This window comes from Oncorhynchus keta, chromosome 2 (genome assembly GCF_023373465.1).
Source record: "Oncorhynchus keta strain PuntledgeMale-10-30-2019 chromosome 2, Oket_V2, whole genome shotgun sequence".
Taxonomy (NCBI): Eukaryota; Metazoa; Chordata; class Actinopteri; order Salmoniformes; family Salmonidae; genus Oncorhynchus; species Oncorhynchus keta.
In genome coordinates this window covers 70201963-70221506 of record NC_068422.1, presented here as the reverse complement: position 1 = coordinate 70221506, position 19544 = coordinate 70201963, and the positions used below count along the sequence as shown (strand labels likewise).

The window sequence follows — 19544 nt, the reverse complement described above, 5'->3', positions numbered from 1 at the left end:
GTGCCTAGGACCTGCGTCATAATACCTGAGAGACACAGCCAGGATCTTCTCCACATCAATCCGCCTCTTCAGCACCTCAGTCACCTGACCTTTCTCAGGGCCCTGCTTCACCTTTTCTCTCCCAATCAGGTACATACACTTCGGGGTCAGGATCAAGTCTCTCTTAATGCCCTAGAAACACATATGGACAGAGAGGAGACAAATGGTCATTGGACTAACAATATCGGAAACAAACAAACAGAGAATTCTGCTGCTCAAGACACCTACTTTGAAGCGACGGTCGTATTTTGTGACTTTGTCAGCGAAGTCAATCTTTTCCCTCTTGGCCAGGAACTGTCGTAGCTCAGGCCTGTCGTCCATACCGAGGTAGTCCCCCACAAAGTTCCTGTTGAGGCTGTGTCTCCTCCTCTCCTTCCTGTTCACCAGCAGGTCAGAGGCTGGGGATGGACACACAGGGACAGGCAGTCAGACAAGAATGCATACATACAGACTCAATTCAGTTCATTTTTAGAAGCATTAGACCAAAACCTTGACACTGTTTGACATCTAAGTTTGAATATTAGTCATGATAATTAGACTATTTAGTTTTTTCAAAACGTGATTGTCACTCACCTTCCTCCCTCATCTGAACGTATTTCTTGCGGGCCACATACTTGCGCCAGGCTTTCTGGATGGCCCTGGCATGGCTGTCAAACTTACGTTCCCTCGTTTCCTCCAACAGGAAGAGCTGTAGAAAGAGGCACAGATATTAAAACATTTATACCTGAACAACCTGTGACAGCAAAACATACTGTGCCTACCTCAGTGTACAGACCCACCCAAATACAATGGCAGGGATGACTGAACAGACATACTGTTAATGCTTGAAGAAATCTGAATAGACAAACACAATTCCAAGTTGTCAGGTTTTTTCAAATTCCTATCAGTATATAATAGCATAAAACTATAATGTATAATAACACTGACTAAATGGGTTATGGATAGATAAGCCATCCAGTGAAAGGAGCCTTGCCTAATACACAATTTTTTCCAATGTCCAGACCCATATACATTAGTAACAGTGCTATGGGTGGGTGGGCTATCAAGTCCTAAGCCCACCCTGGCTCTGCTCCCTCCTTCTCATTTCCTGATGGCCCCCCAGACACCCAGCATCAAATCTCCCCCTGCCCTGTCCCAGACTAAACACCATGCCCACTCACATGTGCCCACACCCCTGGCACAGGCCAGACAATCTCGGTCTTGTCCTATCACTTTACATCAAATTACCCTTTAGTTACTAAACACATTCAAACTAGATCCGAATGTCAAATCAAATGGAAGTTTATTGGTGACATGCACACGGAACAGTGAAATGCCTGCTTGTTAACACTCCTCAACAATACAGTAAAATAACAATCAAAAATGTAAACATTTCATTTTAAAAAAGAGTAATAAAAACAAGTATGAGTTCATTATACAATATAAAGTATGATTGATTTATAAAAATGAAGACTGCTTTATACATGTTAAAATAAAAATGGGGAAAAACCAAAAGTGAGGATAAAAATGACTATGAAAGGAAGGAGATGACCGTTGAAGAGAATGTGGAGCCAGTGTTTAATCTGGGCTGGGAGTGTGTTTAATCTGGGCTGGGAGTGTGTTTAATCTGGGCTGGGAGTGTGTTTAATCTGGGCTGGGAGTGTGTTTAATCTGGGCTGGGAGTGTGTTTAATCTGGGCTGGGAGTGTGTTTAATCTGGGCTGGGAGTGTGTTTAATCTGGGCTGGGAGTGTGTTTAATCTGGGCTGGGAGTGTGTTTAATCTGGGCTGGGAGTGTGTTTAATCTGGGCTGGGAGTGTGTTTAATCTGGGCTGGGAGTGTGTTTAATCTGGGCTGGGAGTGTGTTTAATCTGGGCTGGGAGTGTGTTTAATCTGGGCTGGGAGTGTGTTTGAGCCACCCAGACCTTTAACTCTGAGCAGCACCTGACAGTGTGACACCTCTGACAGTGTCTCACAGGGTTATCGATTAGCACCTTGTGAGATGGTCTACTCTGAAGAGAGAGTGATTCTACTCTTGGCCTGGACTCAAACTATGTCATCTAATTATATGAAGAGAAAAAAAAATGATTTAGCCATGAACTAATGACTGTGTCAGCGTCTTATCAGAGGGAGGTTTGTTTTGAGAAGCCTGGCAGCTTGGTAATCGCAGGGTCCGCCCCTGTGTGATATTTGTGTTTCATAAGCACTCATCAGTCACATCGGCTCAGGAGGGCAATGAGGGGGAGGGGGGATGGGGAACTTGGCAGTCTGCTGCTGAACTCACACAAGGCCTGATTCAGGACTATGTAATGTATCTTCACGCATGTGTGTACAGATGTCAATAAGTGATCTCACAGGCTAGCCACAAGCACAGCTTTCATTGGAGCAGTGGGAAAAAGTGCAGTTACGGTGGAAAAAACACCATCCAATGTCCCACCACCTCCTTGACCACAGACTCGCACTTGTGTATGAGTTCCAGTGTAGTGTTGACTCAACAGCTCTGACGTGGGCACCAGAGCGGTGTCTAACCCGCTCCCCAATCACAGATATACTGACATGTTCCTGCATACTACTTTACTACCTTTTATGGTGTGCAGTCTAAAAACTCTTGAGTCTTGGATTTCTCTCCCTGACAACAGAATTATTGCATGCCAACGCATATGTCAACAACACCATGGCAGCCTGCAGCCTATGAGAGGTCTAATTCTACGCCTGTTCTAACCTATTAGAAGAAAGTTAGGTAGGTGGTATTTTCATTGGACGAAGGCAGGTTGGTGGTACAGTTTCATGGAATGGGTTACTTGAATGGGTATACTTACTGAAAGAGGCCAGTTTACAGTACATATTCACTGTAGATACTCCCTTTATGTAGGCAGGTCAGAGAGGAGTAGTCTAACTGTATGGAGGCAGGTCAGAGAGGAGTAGTCTAACTGTATGGAGGCAGGTCAGAGAGGAGTAGTCTAACTGTATGGAGGCAGGTCAGAGAGGAGTAGTCTAACTGTATGTAGGCATGTCAGAGAGAGGAGTAGTCTAACTGTATGTAGGCATGTCAGAGAGGAGTAGTCTAACTGTATGTAGGCAGGTCAGAGAGGAGTAGTCTAACTGTATGTAGGCAGGTCAGAGAGGAGTAGTCTAACTGTATGGAGGCAGGTCAGAGAGGAGTAGTCTAACTGTATGGAGGCAGGTCAGAGAGGAGTAGTCTAACTGTATGGAGGCAGGTCAGAGAGGAGTAGTCTAACTGTATGGAGGCAGGTCAGAGAGGAGTAGTCTAACTGTATGGAGGCAGGTCAGAGAGGAGTAGTCTAACTGTATGGAGGCAGGTCAGAGAGGAGTAGTCTAACTGTATGGAGGCAGGTCAGAGAGGAGTAGTCTAACTGTATGGAGGCAGGTCAGAGAGGAGTAGTCTAACTGTATGTAGGCATGTCAGAGAGAGGAGTAGTCTAACTGTATGGAGGCAGGTCAGAGAGGAGTAGTCTAACTGTATGTAGGCATGTCAGAGAGAGGAGTAGTCTAACTGTATGTAGGCATGTCAGAGAGGAGTAGTCTAACTGTATGTAGGCAGGTCAGAGAGGAGTAGTCTAACTGTATGTAGGCAGGTCAGAGAGGAGTAGTCTAACTGCATGTAGGCAGGTCAGAGAGGAGTAGTCTAACTGTATGTAGGCAGGTCAGAGAGGAGTAGTCTAACTGTATGTAGGCAGGTCAGAGAGGAGTAGTCTAACTGTATGTAGGCAGGTCAGAGAGGAGTAGTCTAACTGTATGTAGGCAGGTCAGAGAGGGGCGGTATAACTGTATGTAGGCATGTCAGAGAGGGGCGGTATATCTGTATGTAGGCATGTCATAGAGGGGCGGTATATCTGTATGTAGGCAGGTCAGAGAGGGGCGGTATATCTGTATGTAGGCATGTCAGAGAGGGGCGGTATATCTGTATGTAGGCATGTCAGAGAGGGGCGGTATATCTGTATGTAGGCAGGTCAGAGAGGGGCGGTATATCTGTATGTAGGCAGGTCAGAGAGGGGCGGTATATCTGTATGTAGGCAGGTCAGAGAGGGGCGGTATATCTGTATGTAGGCATGTCAGAGACGGGCGGTGCAGGTCAGAGAGGGGCGGTATAACTGTATGTAGGCAGGTCAGAGAGGGGCGGTATAACTGTATGTAGGCAGGTCAGAGACGGGCGGTGCAGGTCAGAGGGGGCGGTATATCTGTATGTAGGCAGGTCAGAGAGGGGCGGTATATCTGTATGTAGGCATGTCAGAGAGGGGCGGTATATCTGTATGTAGGCATGTCAGAGACAGGCAGTGCAGGTCAGAGAGGGGCGGTATATCTGTATGTAGGCAGGTCAGAGAGGGGCGGTATATCTGTATGTAGGCATGTCAGAGAGGGGCGGTATATCTGTATGTAGGCATGTCAGAGACGGGCGGTGCAGGTCAGAGAGGGGCGGTATAACTGTATGTAGGCAGGTCAGAGAGGGGCGGTATATCTGTATGTAGGCATGTCAGAGAGGGGCGGTATATCTGTATGTAGGCAGGTCAGAGAGGGGCGGTATATCTGTATGTAGGCAGGTCAGAGAGGGGCGGTATATCTGTATGTAGGCAGGTCAGAGAGGGGCGGTATATCTGTATGTAGGCATGTCAGAGACGGGCGGTGCAGGTCAGAGAGGGGCGGTATAACTGTATGTAGGCAGGTCAGAGAGGGGCGGTATAACTATATGTAGGCAGGTCAGAGACGGGCGGTGCAGGTCAGAGAGGGGCGGTATATCTGTATGTAGGCAGGTCAGAGAGGGGCGGTATATCTGTATGTAGGCATGTCAGAGAGGGGCGGTATATCTGTATGTAGGCATGTCAGAGACAGGCGGTGCAGGTCAGAGAGGGGCGGTATATCTGTATGTAGGCAGGTCAGAGAGGGGCGGTATAACTGTATGTAGGCATGTCAGAGAGGGGCGGTATAACTGTATGTAGGCATGTCAGAGAGGGGCGGTATAACTGTATGTAGGCATGTCAGAGAGGGGCGGTATAACTGTATGTAGGCAGGTCAGAGAGGGGCGGTATAACTGTATGTAGGCAGGTCAGAGAGGGGCGGTATAACTGTATGTAGGCAGGTCAGAGAGGGGCGGTATAACTGTATGTAGGCAGGTCAGAGAGGGGCGGTATAACTGTATGTAGGCAGGTCAGAGAGAGGCGGTATAACTGTATGTAGGCAGGTCAGAGAGGGGCGGTATAACTGTATGTAGGCAGGTCAGAGAGAGGCGGTATAACTGTATGTAGGCAGGTCAGAGAGGGGCGGTATAACTGTATGTAGGCAGGTCAGAGACGGGCGGTGCAGGTCAGAGAGGGGCGGTATAACTGTATGTAGGCAGGTCAGAGAGGGGCGGTATATCTGTATGTACGCATGTCAGAGAGGGGCGGTATATCTGTATGTAGGCAGGTCAGAGAGGGGCGGTATATCTGTATGTAGGCAGGTAAGAGAGGGGCGGTATATCTGTATGTAGGCAGGTCAGAGAGAGGCGGTATAACTGTATGTAGGCAGGTCAGAGAGGGGCGGTATAACTGTATGTAGGCAGGTCAGAGAGAGGCGGTATAACTGTATGTAGGCATGTCAGAGAGGGGCGGTATAACTGTATGTAGGCAGGTCAGAGAGGGGCGGTATAACTGTATGTAGGCAGGTCAGAGAGGGCGGTATAACTGTATGTAGGCAGGTCAGAGAGGGGCGGTATAACTGTATGTAGGCAGGTCAGAGAGGGGCGGTATAACTGTATGTAGGCAGGTCAGAGAGGGGCGGTATAACTGTATGTAGGCAGGTCAGAGAGGGGCGGTATAACTGTATGTAGGCAGGTCAGAGACGGGCGGTGCAGGTCAGAGAGGGGCGGTATAACTGTATGTAGGCAGGTCAGAGAGGGCGGTATAACTGTATGTAGGCAGGTCAGAGAGGGGCGGTATATCTGTATGTAGGCATGTCAGAGACGGGCGGTGCAGGTCAGAGAGGGGCGGTATAACTGTATGTAGGCATGTCAGAGAGGGGCGGTATATCTGTATGTAGGCAGGTCAGAGAGGGCGGTATATCTGTATGTAGGCAGGTAAGATAGGGGCGGTATATCTGTATGTAGGCAGGTCAGAGAGGGGCGGTATATCTGTATGTAGGCATGTCAGAGACGGGCGGTGCAGGTCAGAGAGGGCGGTATAACTGTATGTAGGCATGTCAGAGAGGGGCGGTATAACTGTATGTAGGCATGTCAGAGAGGGGCGGTATAACTGTATGTAGGCATGTCAGAGAGGGGCGGTATAACTGTATGTAGGCATGTCAGAGAGGGGCGGTATATCTGTATGTAGGCATGTCAGAGAGGGGCGGTATAACTGTATGTAGGCATGTCAGAGAGGGGCGGTATAACTGTATGTAGGCATGTCAGAGAGGAGCGGTATAACTGTATGTAGGCATGTCAGAGAGGGCGGTATAACTGTATGTAGGCATGTCAGAGAGGGGCGGTATAACTGTATGTAGGCATGTCAGAGAGGGGCGGTATAACTGTATGTAGGCATGTCAGAGAGGCGGTATATCTGTATGTAGGCATGTCAGAGAGGGGCGGTATAACTGTATGTAGGCATGTCAGAGAGGGGCGGTATAACTGTATGTAGGCATGTCAGAGAGGGGCGGTATAACTGTATGTAGGCATGTCAGAGAGGGGCGGTATAACTGTATGTAGGCATGTCAGAGAGGGCGGTATAACTGTATGTAGGCATGTCAGAGAGGGGCGGTATAACTGTATGTAGGCATGTCAGAGAGGGGCGGTATATCTGTATGTAGGCATGTCAGAGAGGGGCGGTATAACTGTATGTAGGCATGTCAGAGAGGGGCGGTATAACTGTATGTAGGCATGTCAGAGAGGGCGGTATAACTGTATGTAGGCATGTCAGAGAGGGGCGGTATAACTGTATGTAGGCATGTCAGAGAGGGGCGGTATAACTGTATGTAGGCATGTCAGAGAGGGGCGGTATATCTGTATGTAGGCAGGTCAGAGAGGGGCGGTATAACTGTATGTAGGCAGGTCAGAGAGGGGCGGTATAACTGTATGTAGGCAGGTCAGAGAGGGGGCGGTATAACTGTATGTAGGCAGGTCAGAGAGGGGCGGTATAACTGTATGTAGGCAGGTCAGAGAGGGGCGGTATAACTGTATGTAGGCAGGTCAGAGAGGGCGGTATAACTGTATGTAGGCAGGTCAGAGTATAACTGATGTAGGCAGGTCAGGTATAACTGTATGTAGGCAGGTCAGAGAGGGGGGCGGTATAACTGTATGTAGGCAGGTCAGAGACGGGCGGTGCAGGTCAGAGAGGGGCGCGGTATAACTGTATGTAGGCAGGTCAGAGAGGGGCGGTATATCTGTATGTAGGCATGTCAGAGAGGGGCGGTATATCTGTATGTAGGCAGGTCAGAGAGGGGCGGTATATCTGTATGTAGGCAGGTAAGAGAGGGGCGGTATATCTGTATGTAGGCAGGTCAGAGAGAGGCGGTATAACTGTATGTAGGCAGGTCAGAGAGGGGCGGTATAACTGTATGTAGGCAGGTCAGAGAGGCTGTATAACTGTATGTAGGCATGTCAGAGAGGGCGGTATAACTGTATGTAGGCAGGTCAGAGAGGGGCGGTATAACTGTATGTAGGCAGGTCAGAGACGGGCGGTGCAGGTCAGAGAGGGCGGTATAACTGTATGTAGGCAGGTCAGAGAGGGCGGTATAACTGTATGTAGGCAGGTCAGAGAGGGGCGGTATATCTGTATGTAGGCATGTCAGAGAGGGCGGTATATCTGTATGTAGGCAGGTCAGAGAGGGGCGGTATATCTGTATGTAGGCAGGTAAGAGAGGGGCGGTATATCTGTATGTAGGCAGGTCAGAGAGAGCGGTATAACTGTATGTAGGCAGGTCAGAGAGGGGCGGTATAACTGTATGTAGGCAGGTCAGAGAGGCGGTATAACTGTATGTAGGCATGTCAGAGAGAGGCGGTATAACTGTATGTAGGCATGTCAGAGAGGGGCGGTATAACTGTATGTAGGCAGGTCAGAGAGGGGCGGTATAACTGTATGTAGGCAGGTCAGAGAGGGGCGGTATAACTGTATGTAGGCAGGTCAGAGAGGGGCGGTATAACTGTATGTAGGCAGGTCAGAGAGGGGCGGTATAACTGTATGTAGGCAGGTCAGAGAGGGGCGGTATAACTGTATGTAGGCAGGTCAGAGACGGGCGGTGCAGGTCAGAGAGGGGCGGTATAACTGTATGTAGGCAGGTCAGAGAGGGGCGGTATAACTGTATGTAGGCAGGTCAGAGAGGGGCGGTATATCTGTATGTAGGCATGTCAGAGACGGGCGGTGCAGGTCAGAGAGGGGCGGTATAACTGTATGTAGGCATGTCAGAGAGGGGCGGTATATCTGTATGTAGGCAGGTCAGAGAGGGGCGGTATATCTGTATGTAGGCAGGTAAGATAGGGGCGGTATATCTGTATGTAGGCAGGTCAGAGAGGGGCGGTATATCTGTATGTAGGCATGTCAGAGACGGGCGGTGCAGGTCAGAGAGGGGCGGTATAACTGTATGTAGGCATGTCAGAGAGGGGCGGTATAACTGTATGTAGGCATGTCAGAGAGGGGCGGTATAACTGTATGTAGGCATGTCAGAGAGGGGCGGTATAACTGTATGTAGGCATGTCAGAGAGGGGCGGTATATCTGTATGTAGGCATGTCAGAGAGGGGCGGTATAACTGTATGTAGGCATGTCAGAGAGGGGCGGTATAACTGTATGTAGGCATGTCAGAGAGGGGCGGTATAACTGTATGTAGGCATGTCAGAGAGGGGCGGTATAACTGTATGTAGGCATGTCAGAGAGGGCGGTATAACTGTATGTAGGCATGTCAGAGAGGGGCGGTATAACTGTATGTAGGCATGTCAGAGAGGGGCGGTATAACTGTATGTAGGCATGTCAGAGGGGCGGTATAACTGTATGTAGGCATGTCAGAGAGGGGGCGGTATAACTGTATGTAGGCATGTCAGAGAGGGGCGGTATAACTGTATGTAGGCATGTCAGAGAGGGGCGGTATAACTGTATGTAGGCATGTCAGAGAGGGGCGGTATAACTGTATGTAGGCATGTCAGAGAGGGGCGGTATAACTGTATGTAGGCATGTCAGAGAGGGGCGGTATAACTGTATGTAGGCATGTCAGAGAGGGGCGGTATAACTGTATGTAGGCATGTCAGAGAGGGGCGGTATAACTGTATGTAGGCATGTCAGAGAGGGGCGGTATAACTGTATGTAGGCATGTCAGAGAGGGGCGGTATAACTGTATGTAGGCATGTCAGAGAGGGGCGGTATAACTGTATGTAGGCATGTCAGAGAGGGGCGGTATATCTGTATGTAGGCAGGTCAGAGAGGGGCGGTATAACTGTATGTAGGCAGGTCAGAGAGAGGCGGTATAACTGTATGTAGGCAGGTCAGAGAGGGGCGGTATAACTGTATGTAGGCAGGTCAGAGAGGGGCGGTATAACTGTATGTAGGCAGGTCAGAGAGGGGCGGTATAACTGTATGTAGGCAGGTCAGAGAGGGGCGGTATAACTGTATGTAGGCAGGTCAGAGAGGGGCGGTATAACTGTATGTAGGCAGGTCAGAGAGAGGCGGTATAACTGTATGTAGGCAGGTCAGAGAGGGGCGGTATAACTGTATGTAGGCAGGTCAGAGACGGGCGGTGCAGGTCAGAGAGGGCGGTATAACTGTATGTAGGCAGGTCAGAGAGGGGCGGTATATCTGTATGTAGGCATGTCAGAGAGGGGCGGTATATCTGTATGTAGGCAGGTCAGAGAGGGGCGGTATATCTGTATGTAGGCAGGTAAGAGAGGGCGGTATATCTGTATGTAGGCAGGTCAGAGAGAGGCGGTATAACTGTATGTAGGCAGGTCAGAGAGGGGCGGTATAACTGTATGTAGGCAGGTCAGAGAGAGGCTGTATAACTGTATGTAGGCATGTCAGAGAGGGGCGGTATAACTGTATGTAGGCAGGTCAGAGAGGGCGGTATAACTGTATGTAGGCAGGTCAGAGACGGGCGGTGCAGGTCAGAGAGGGGCGGTATAACTGTATGTAGGCAGGTCAGAGAGGGGCGGTATAACTGTATGTAGGCAGGTCAGAGAGGGGCGGTATATCTGTATGTAGGCATGTCAGAGACGGGCGGTGCAGGTCAGAGAGGGGCGGTATAACTGTATGTAGGCATGTCAGAGAGGGGCGGTATATCTGTATGTAGGCAGGTCAGAGAGGGGCGGTATATCTGTATGTAGGCAGGTAAGATAGGGGCGGTATATCTGTATGTAGGCAGGTCAGAGAGGGGCGGTATATCTGTATGTAGGCATGTCAGAGACGGGCGGTGCAGGTCAGAGAGGGGCGGTATAACTGTATGTAGGCATGTCAGAGAGGGGCGGTATAACTGTATGTAGGCATGTCAGAGAGGGGCGGTATAACTGTATGTAGGCATGTCAGAGAGGGCGGTATAACTGTATGTAGGCATGTCAGAGGGGGCGGTATAACTGTATGTAGGCATGTCAGAGAGGGCGGTATATCTGTATGTAGGCATGTCAGAGAGGGGCGGTATAACTGTATGTAGGCATGTCAGAGAGGGGCGGTATAACTGTATGTAGGCATGTCAGAGAGGGGCGGTATAACTGTATGTAGGCATGTCAGAGAGGGGCGGTATAACTGTATGTAGGCATGTCAGAGAGGGGCGGTATAACTGTATGTAGGCATGTCAGAGAGGAGCGGTATAACTGTATGTAGGCATGTCAGAGAGGGGCGGTATATCTGTATGTAGGCATGTCAGAGAGGGGCGGTATAACTGTATGTAGGCATGTCAGAGAGGGGCGGTATAACTGTATGTAGGCATGTCAGAGAGGGGCGGTATAACTGTATGTAGGCATGTCAGAGAGGGGCGGTATAACTGTATGTAGGCATGTCAGAGAGGGGCGGTATAACTGTATGTAGGCATGTCAGAGAGGGGCGGTATATCTGTATGTAGGCATGTCAGAGAGGGGCGGTATAACTGTATGTAGGCATGTCAGAGAGGGGCGGTATAACTGTATGTAGGCATGTCAGAGAGGGGCGGTATAACTGTATGTAGGCATGTCAGAGAGGGGCGGTATAACTGTATGTAGGCATGTCAGAGAGGGGCGGTATAACTGTATGTAGGCATGTCAGAGAGGGGCGGTATATCTGTATGTAGGCAGGTCAGAGAGGGGCGGTATATCTGTATGTAGGCATGTCAGAGACGGGCGGTGCAGGTCAGAGAGGGGCGGTATAACTGTATGTAGGCATGTCAGAGAGGGGCGGTATATCTGTATGTAGGCAGGTCAGAGAGGGGCGGTATATCTGTATGTAGGCAGGTAAGATAGGGGCGGTATATCTGTATGTAGGCAGGTCAGAGAGGGGCGGTATATCTGTATGTAGGCATGTCAGAGACGGGCGGTGCAGGTCAGAGAGGGCGGTATAACTGTATGTAGGCATGTCAGAGAGGGGCGGTATAACTGTATGTAGGCATGTCAGAGAGGGCGGTATAACTGTATGTAGGCATGTCAGAGAGGGCGCGTATAACTGTATGTAGGCATGTCAGAGAGGGGCGGTATATCTGTATGTAGGCATGTCAGAGAGGGGCGGTATAACTGTATGTAGGCATGTCAGAGAGGGGCGGTATAACTGTATGTAGGCATGTCAGAGAGGGGCGGTATAACTGTATGTAGGCATGTCAGAGAGGGGCGGTATAACTGTATGTAGGCATGTCAGAGAGGGGCGGTATAACTGTATGTAGGCATGTCAGAGAGGGGCGGTATAACTGTATGTAGGCATGTCAGAGAGGGGCGGTATATCTGTATGTAGGCATGTCAGAGAGGGGCGGTATAACTGTATGTAGGCATGTCAGAGAGGGGCGGTATAACTGTATGTAGGCATGTCAGAGAGGGCGGTATATCTGTATGTAGGCATGTCAGAGAGGGGCGGTATAACTGTATGTAGGCAGGTCAGAGAGGGGCGGTATAACTGTATGTAGGCAGGTCAGAGAGGGGCGGTATAACTGTATGTAGGCATGTCAGAGAGGGGCGGTATAACTGTATGTAGGCAGGTCAGAGAGGGGCGGTATAACTGTATGTAGGCATGTCAGAGACGGGCGGTGCAGGTCAGAGAGAGGCGGTATAACTGTATGTAGGCATGTCAGAGAGGGGCGGTATAACTGTATGTAGGCAGGTCAGAGACGGGCAGTGCAGGTCAGAGAGGGGCGGTATAACTGTATGTAGGCAGGTCAGAGAGGGGCGGTATAACTGTATGTAGGCATGTCAGAGACGGGCGGTGCAGGTCAGAGACGGGCGGTATAACTGTATGTAGGCAGGTCAGAGAGGGGCGGTATAACTGTATGTAGGCAGGTCAGAGAGGGGCGGTATAACTGTATGTAGGCAGGTCAGAGAGGGGCGGTATAACTGTATGTAGGCATGTCAGAGACGGGCGGTGCAGGTCAGAGAGGGGCGGTATAACTGTATGTAGGCAGGTCAGAGAGGGGCGGTATAACTGTATGTAGGCAGGTCAGAGACGGGCGGTGCAGGTCAGAGAGAGGCGGTATAACTGTATGTAGGCAGGTCAGAGACGGGCGGTGCAGGTCAGAGAGAGGCGGTATAACTGTATGTAGGCAGGTCAGAGAGGGGCGGTATAACTGTATGTAGGCAGGTCAGAGAGAGGCGGTATAACTGTATGTAGGCAGGTCAGAGAGGGGCGGTATAACTGTATGTAGGCAGGTCAGAGAGGGGCGGTATAACTGTATGTAGGCAGGTCAGAGAGAGGCGGTATAACTGTATGTAGGCAGGTCAGAGAGGGGCGGTATAACTGTATGTAGGCAGGTCAGAGAGGGGCGGTATAACTGTATGTAGGCAGGTCAGAGACGGGCGGTTCAGGTCAGAGAGGGGCGGTATAACTGTATGTAGGCAGGTCAGAGAGGGGCGGTATAACTGTATGTAGGCATGTCAGAGAGGGGCGGTATAACTGTATGTAGGCATGTCAGAGAGGGGCGGTATAACTGTATGTAGGCAGGTCAGAGAGGGGCGGTATAACTGTATGTAGGCAGGTCAGAGAGGGGCGGTATAACTGTATGTAGGCATGTCAGAGAGGGGCGGTATAACTGTATGTAGGCATGTCAGAGAGGGGCGGTATATCTGTATGTAGGCATGTCAGAGACGGGCGGTATAACTGTATGTAGGCATGTCAGAGAGGGGTGGTATAACTGTATGTAGGCATGTCAGAGAGGGGCGGTATAACTGTATGTAGGCATGTCAGAGAGGGGCGGTATAACTGTATGTAGGCATGTCAGAGAGGGCGGTATAACTGTATGTAGGCAGGTCAGAGACGGGCGGTATAACTGTATGTAGGCAAGTCAGAGAGGGGCGGTATATCTGTATGTAGGCATGTCAGAGAGGGGCGGTATAACTGTATGTAGGCATGTCAGAGAGGGGCGGTATATCTGTATGTAGGCATGTCAGAGAGGGGCGGTATAACTGTATGTAGGCATGTCAGAGAGGGGCGGTATAACTGTATGTAGGCAGGTCAGAGAGGGGCGGTATAACTGTATGTAGGCATGTCAGAGAGGGGCGGTATAACTGTATGTAGGCATGTCAGAGGGGCGGTATAACAGTATGTAGGCATGTCAGAGAGGGGCGGTATAACTGTATGTAGGCATGTCAGAGAGGGGCGGTATAACTGTATGTAGGCATGTCAGAGAGGGGCGGTATAACTGTATGTAGGCATGTCAGAGAGGGGCGGTATAACTGTATGTAGGCAGGTCAGAGAGGGGCAGTATAACTATGTAGGCATGTCAGAGAGGGGCGGTATAACTGTATGTAGGCAGGTCAGAGAGGGGCGGTATATCTGTATGTAGGCATGTCAGAGACGGGCGGTATAACTGTATGTAGGCAGGTCAGAGAGGGGCGGTATAACTGTATGTAGGCAGGTCAGAGAGGGGCGGTATAACTGTATGTAGGCAGGTCAGAGAGGGGCGGTATAACTGTATGTAGGCAGGTCAGAGACGGGCGGTGCAGGTCAGAGAGGGGCGGTATAACTGTATGTAGGCAGGTCAGAGAGGGGCGGTATAATTGTATGTAGGCAGGTCAGAGAGGGGCGGTATAACTGTATGTAGGCAGGTCAGAGACGGGCGGTGCAGGTCAGAGAGGGGCGGTATAACTGTATGTAGGCAGGTCAGAGAGGGGCGGTATAACTGTATGTAGGCAGGTCAGAGAGGGGCGGTATAACTGTATGTAGGCAGGTCAGAGACGGGCGGTGCAGGTCAGAGAGGGGCGGTATAACTGTATGTAGGCAGGTCAGAGAGGGGCGGTATATCTGTATGTAGGCATGTCAGAGACGGGCGGTGCAGGTCAGAGAGGGGCGGTATAACTGTATGTAGGCAGGTCAGAGACGGGCGGTGCAGGTCAGAGAGGGGCGGTATAACTGTATGTAGGCAGGTCAGAGAGGGGCGGTATAACTGTATGTAGGCAGGTCAGAGAGGGGCGGTATAACTGTATGTAGGCAGGTCAGAGACGGGCGGTGCAGGTCAGAGAGGGGCGGTATAACTGTATGTAGGCAGGTCAGAGACGGGCGGTGCAGGTCAGAGAGGGGCGGTATAACTGTATGTAGGCAGGTCAGAGAGGGGCGGTATAACTGTATGTAGGCAGGTCAGAGAGGGGCGGTATAACTGTATGTAGGCAGGTCAGAGACGGGCGGTGCAGGTCAGAGAGGGGCGGTATAACTGTATGTAGGCAGGTCAGAGACGGGCGGTGCAGGTCAGAGAGAGGCGGTATAACTGTATGTAGGCAGGTCAGAGACGGGCGGTGCAGGTCAGAGAGGCGGTATAACTGTATGTAGGCAGGTCAGAGACGGGCGGTGCAGGTCAGAGAGGGGCGGTATAACTGTATGTAGGCATGTCAGAGACGGGCGGTGCAGGTCAGAGAGGGGCGGTATAACTGTATGTAGGCAGGTCAGAGACGGGCGGTGCAGGTCAGAGAGGGGCGGTATAACTGTATGTAGGCAGGTCAGAGACGGGCGGTGCAGGTCAGAGAGAGGCGGTATAACTGTATGTAGGCAGGTCAGAGACGGGCGGTGCAGGTCAGAGGGGGTGGTCTTACCGACTCAGGTGCTTTGATGAAGACCTTTGTGCGTCCAAGCTGGAACTGGTCCTGGTCCATGTTGACTGCACGTAGGAGATGAAGAACACCCTGCTTCTCATCTCCACGCCATGTAGGCCACGACTCCTTAGTCAGGATGGCATACCTGAGGAACATAATGACGGAGAGAGAGATAATTAGATGAAGAGAAAAATTGAGAGAAAAATCCACAACTAAACCCTCATTTTAAAAATGTGGACATGTTGCAGCATTTGCGAGAGATGAAGCATATACTATTGCTATCCTTGTCCTGGATGATGCAAGGGAGAAGAAAGAGGCCTGGGGCATATTAAGAAAATACATTCACCACACCACAAGTCTAACAATACAGTAACCAAACTCGAAACTCAGCAGTGCTTTTTCACGATGACTCTTATAGAGTACAGTGCCTTGCGAAAGTATTCGGCCCCCTTGAACTTTGCGACCTTTTGCCACATTTCAGGCTTCAAACATAAAGATATAAAACTGTATTTTTTTGTGAAGAATCAACAACAAGTGGGACACAATCATGAAGTGGAACGACATTTATTGGATATTTCAAACTTTTTTAACAAATCAAAAACTGAAACATTGGGCGTGCAGTTTTATATCTTTATGTTTGAAGCCTGAAATGTGGCAAAAGGTCGCAAAGTTCAAGGGGACCGAATACTTTCGCAAGGCACTGCATGTGTATAAATCTGACAACAGAAGCCCTGAGCTCTCCCTGTGTTCTATAGCAGTGGTTCTCATCAGCAGGCTCAGCACACCCCACAGCCTGTTCCTTTTAGCCTGCCAACACTAACATTAGCAAAGTGAACACTTCCCGACTGCCTGCAAATGCCGACCCTGTGTCCTTTTCCTGAGAGAGATGAGAGAGAGACCGCCCTACCCTATGCTGCTGACTGGGATAGAGGCATACAGAAACCAACTGCCGTTCTTATTCTGGAAGGGCAGGGAAGATAGTGTCACATGAAAGAGACTCATACAGTTCAAGTCAGAAGTTTACATACACCTTAGCCAAATACATTTGAACTCAGTTCTTCACAATCCCTGACATTTAATCCTAGTAAAAATTCCCCGTTTTAGGTCAGTTAGGATCACCACTTTATTTTAAGAATGTGAAATGTCAGAATAATAGTAATGAGAATTATTTATTTCAGCTTTATTTCTTTCATCACATTCCCAGTGGGTCAGACGATTCCTCCTGACAGAGCTGGTGTAACTGGTTCGTAGGCCTTGCTCGCACATGCTTTTTCAGTTCTGCCCACAAATTTACTATAGGATTGAGGTCAGGGATTTGTGATATTGGCTACTCCAATATCTTGACTTTGTTCTCCTTAAGCCATTTTGTCACAAAGTATGCTTGGGGTCATTGTCCATTTGGAAGACCCGTTTGTGACCAAGCTTTAACTTCCTGACTGATGTCTTGAGATGTTGCTTCAATATATCCACATCATTTCCCTTCCTCATGAGGCCATCTATTTTGTGAAGTGCAACAGTCCCTCCTGCAGCAAAGCACCCCCACAACATGATGCTGCCTCCCCTGTGCTTCACGGTTGGGATGGTGTTCTTCGGCTTGCAAGCCTCCCCCTTTTTCCACCAAACATAACGATGGTTATTATGGTCAAACAGTTCTATTTTGTTTTATCAGACCAGAGGACAAAAAGTACGATCTTTGTCCCCATGTGCAGTTGCAAACCGTAGTCTGGCTTTTTATGGCGGTTTTGGAGCAGTGGCTTCTTCGTTGCTGAGCGGCCTTTCAGGTTATGTTGATATAGGACTCGTTTTACTGTGGATATAGATACTTTTGTACCTGTTTCCTCCAGCATCTTCACAAGGTCCTTTGCTGTTGTTCTGGGATTGATTTGCACTTTTCAGTACGTTCATCACAAGGAGACAGAACGGGTCTTCTTCCTGAGCGGTATGACAGCTGCGTGGTCCCCTGGTGTTTATATTTGCATACTATTGTTTGTACAGATGAACATGGTACCTTCAGGCATTTGGAAATGGCTCTCAAGGATGAACCAGACTTGTGGAGATCTACAAATTTTTTTCTGAGGACTTGACTGATTTCTTTTGATTTTCCCATGATGTCAAGCAAAGAGGTACTGAGTTTGAAGGTAGGCCTTAAAGTACATCCACAGGTACACCTCCAATTGACTCAAATTATGTCAATTAGCCTATTAGAAGCTTCGAAAGCCATGACATTTTCTGGAATTTTCCAAGTTGTTTAAAAAGGCACAGTCAACTTAGTGTATGTAAACTTCTGACCCACTGGAATTGTGATACAGTGAATTATAAGTGAAATAGTGTCGGTAAACAATTGTTGGAAAAATGACTTGCATCATGCACAAAGTAGATGTCCTAACAGACTGGCCAAAACTATAGTTTGTTAACAAGAAATTTGTGGAGTGGTTGAAAAACTAGTTTTAAAGGACTCCAACCTAAGTGTATGAAGACTTCCGACTTCAACTGTACATATAAACTCAGCAGAAAAAGAAACGTCCTCTCGCTGTCAACTGCGTTTATTTGTATTTGTATAATATTTGTATGAACATAAGATTCAACAACTGAGACATAAACTGAACAAGTTCCACAGACAGAAATTGATTGCCTACCATCTGTAAGCTGTTAGTGTCTTAATGACCGTTCCACAGGTGCATGTTCATTAATTGTTTATGGTTCATTAAACAAGCATGTTTAAACCCTTTACAATGAAGATCTGTGAAGTTATTTGGATTTTTACAAATAATCTTTGAAAGACAGGGTCCTGAAAAAGGGACGTTCTTTTTTGTTGAGTTTATATATTCTTAGTTCCATTCCTTTTCTTAGATTTGTGTGTATTGGGTATATGTTATGAAATTGTTAGATATTACTTGCTAGATATTGCTGCACTGTCGAAACTAGAAGCACAAGCATTTCGCTACACTCGCAATAACATCTGCTAAACATGTGTATGTGACCAATAAAATTTGATTTGATATACACTGAAAGTGTAGAATTCATTCATTCCGTTATGCCACTCTCCCTCAGAAGGAAGGGCCTTACCTGTTGAGGAACTTCCTGAAGACTCTGCGGTAGGCATAGCCAGCACGCCTCACCCTGATGTTCTCCTTCAGGCCCAGGTACTCCACTTGGTGCTTTACCCTGAAGAAAGAAGAGAGAGGGGAATACAGTGTCAGTCTGGCTGGGATGTATGAAGAAGGTTGGTCAGCTGCTTCAACCAACCCTTCACCACAAAGATATAGCAGTGAAGACGTTCATCTGTCAGCATCTACCTTCCTCCATTTCTAAGATAAATCTAAATAGACCAATTCTATATTATGTTGAACCTCATGGTGGGGCTATAACATAATTGATATGTTCCAACACTAAGGATACTGTAAGGAACTAAAGAATGCACCCAGGCTTCCTGTGAAAACAGCAGTTCTGGTGCTAATTAGGCAGTCCGACCTGAGCCTGAGCCTGAGCCCAGCTCACTGCTGCTCACAACAGGAAGACCATTAGGCCCCAACAACACAGCACCCTGCATCAGTACATCTTGTACCAGGGAAGGAAGAGCGGGAAGGAAAAACAGAGGGAGTTGGAGTGTCTCAGAGACTTCCTCCATCACCCAGTCTTTTAAAGAGGCCCGAACAGGGAAATACAATACCAGTGAGTGATTCAACAAGCAGACCTAACAACATTGAGTTGAGTAATGTGATATCCTGCTCAATATCAATTGACAATCTCCAGAACGGACTGTAAATGATGTAATAAAAATCGGTTTAGTTTGACACTTTCACACACATCTCAAAGACGGGGTGTTTTGCAGTTCCCTGACATTTCAGTGTTCAGACACTCACCGGCTCTCCTCCCAGTCCTTGGGCTTCTTGGTCTCATTGGGTTTGATGCAGCGGATGTAGTGAGGGGTGCACTTCATCAGCGTCTGGACCAGGTCATTCGCTTGTTTCTGAATGGAGAAGTAGGAGGAAGAAGAGGAGGAGGATGAAGAATAGTTTGTGTTTAAAACATATAAACTGTATCTACATGTTGTTGCTGAATCACTGTTTGTACTCCAAGCTGTAGTGTTCAGGGACACAGCACTGACGCGACTGATTACAAGGTGGTATCTTTGTGATTAAGAGATACTGATGCATGTCAGAGAGAGAACATGGCACCACGTCCCTGATTAAAACTATCATCACTGGAACACAGAGACGACACTAAAACAACACTGGAGTGAATTTGCGTTTAATCTGCAGGCTCTGGATTTGCACCTGACAGAGAGTGATAAGGTCAGGTAGCCGCGTGGCCCATAGATACACCCATGTCACTGATGTACGGTGTACAAACACACGTCTCACAGCAGCTCA

General features: G+C 48.8%; 1 pseudogene; it reads right to left on the bottom strand.

The window, feature by feature from the left end:
• LOC118362412 (unconventional myosin-Ie-like) overlaps window positions 1–19544 on the bottom strand; it is a 57985-nt pseudogene that overhangs the window by 4833 nt on the left and 33608 nt on the right.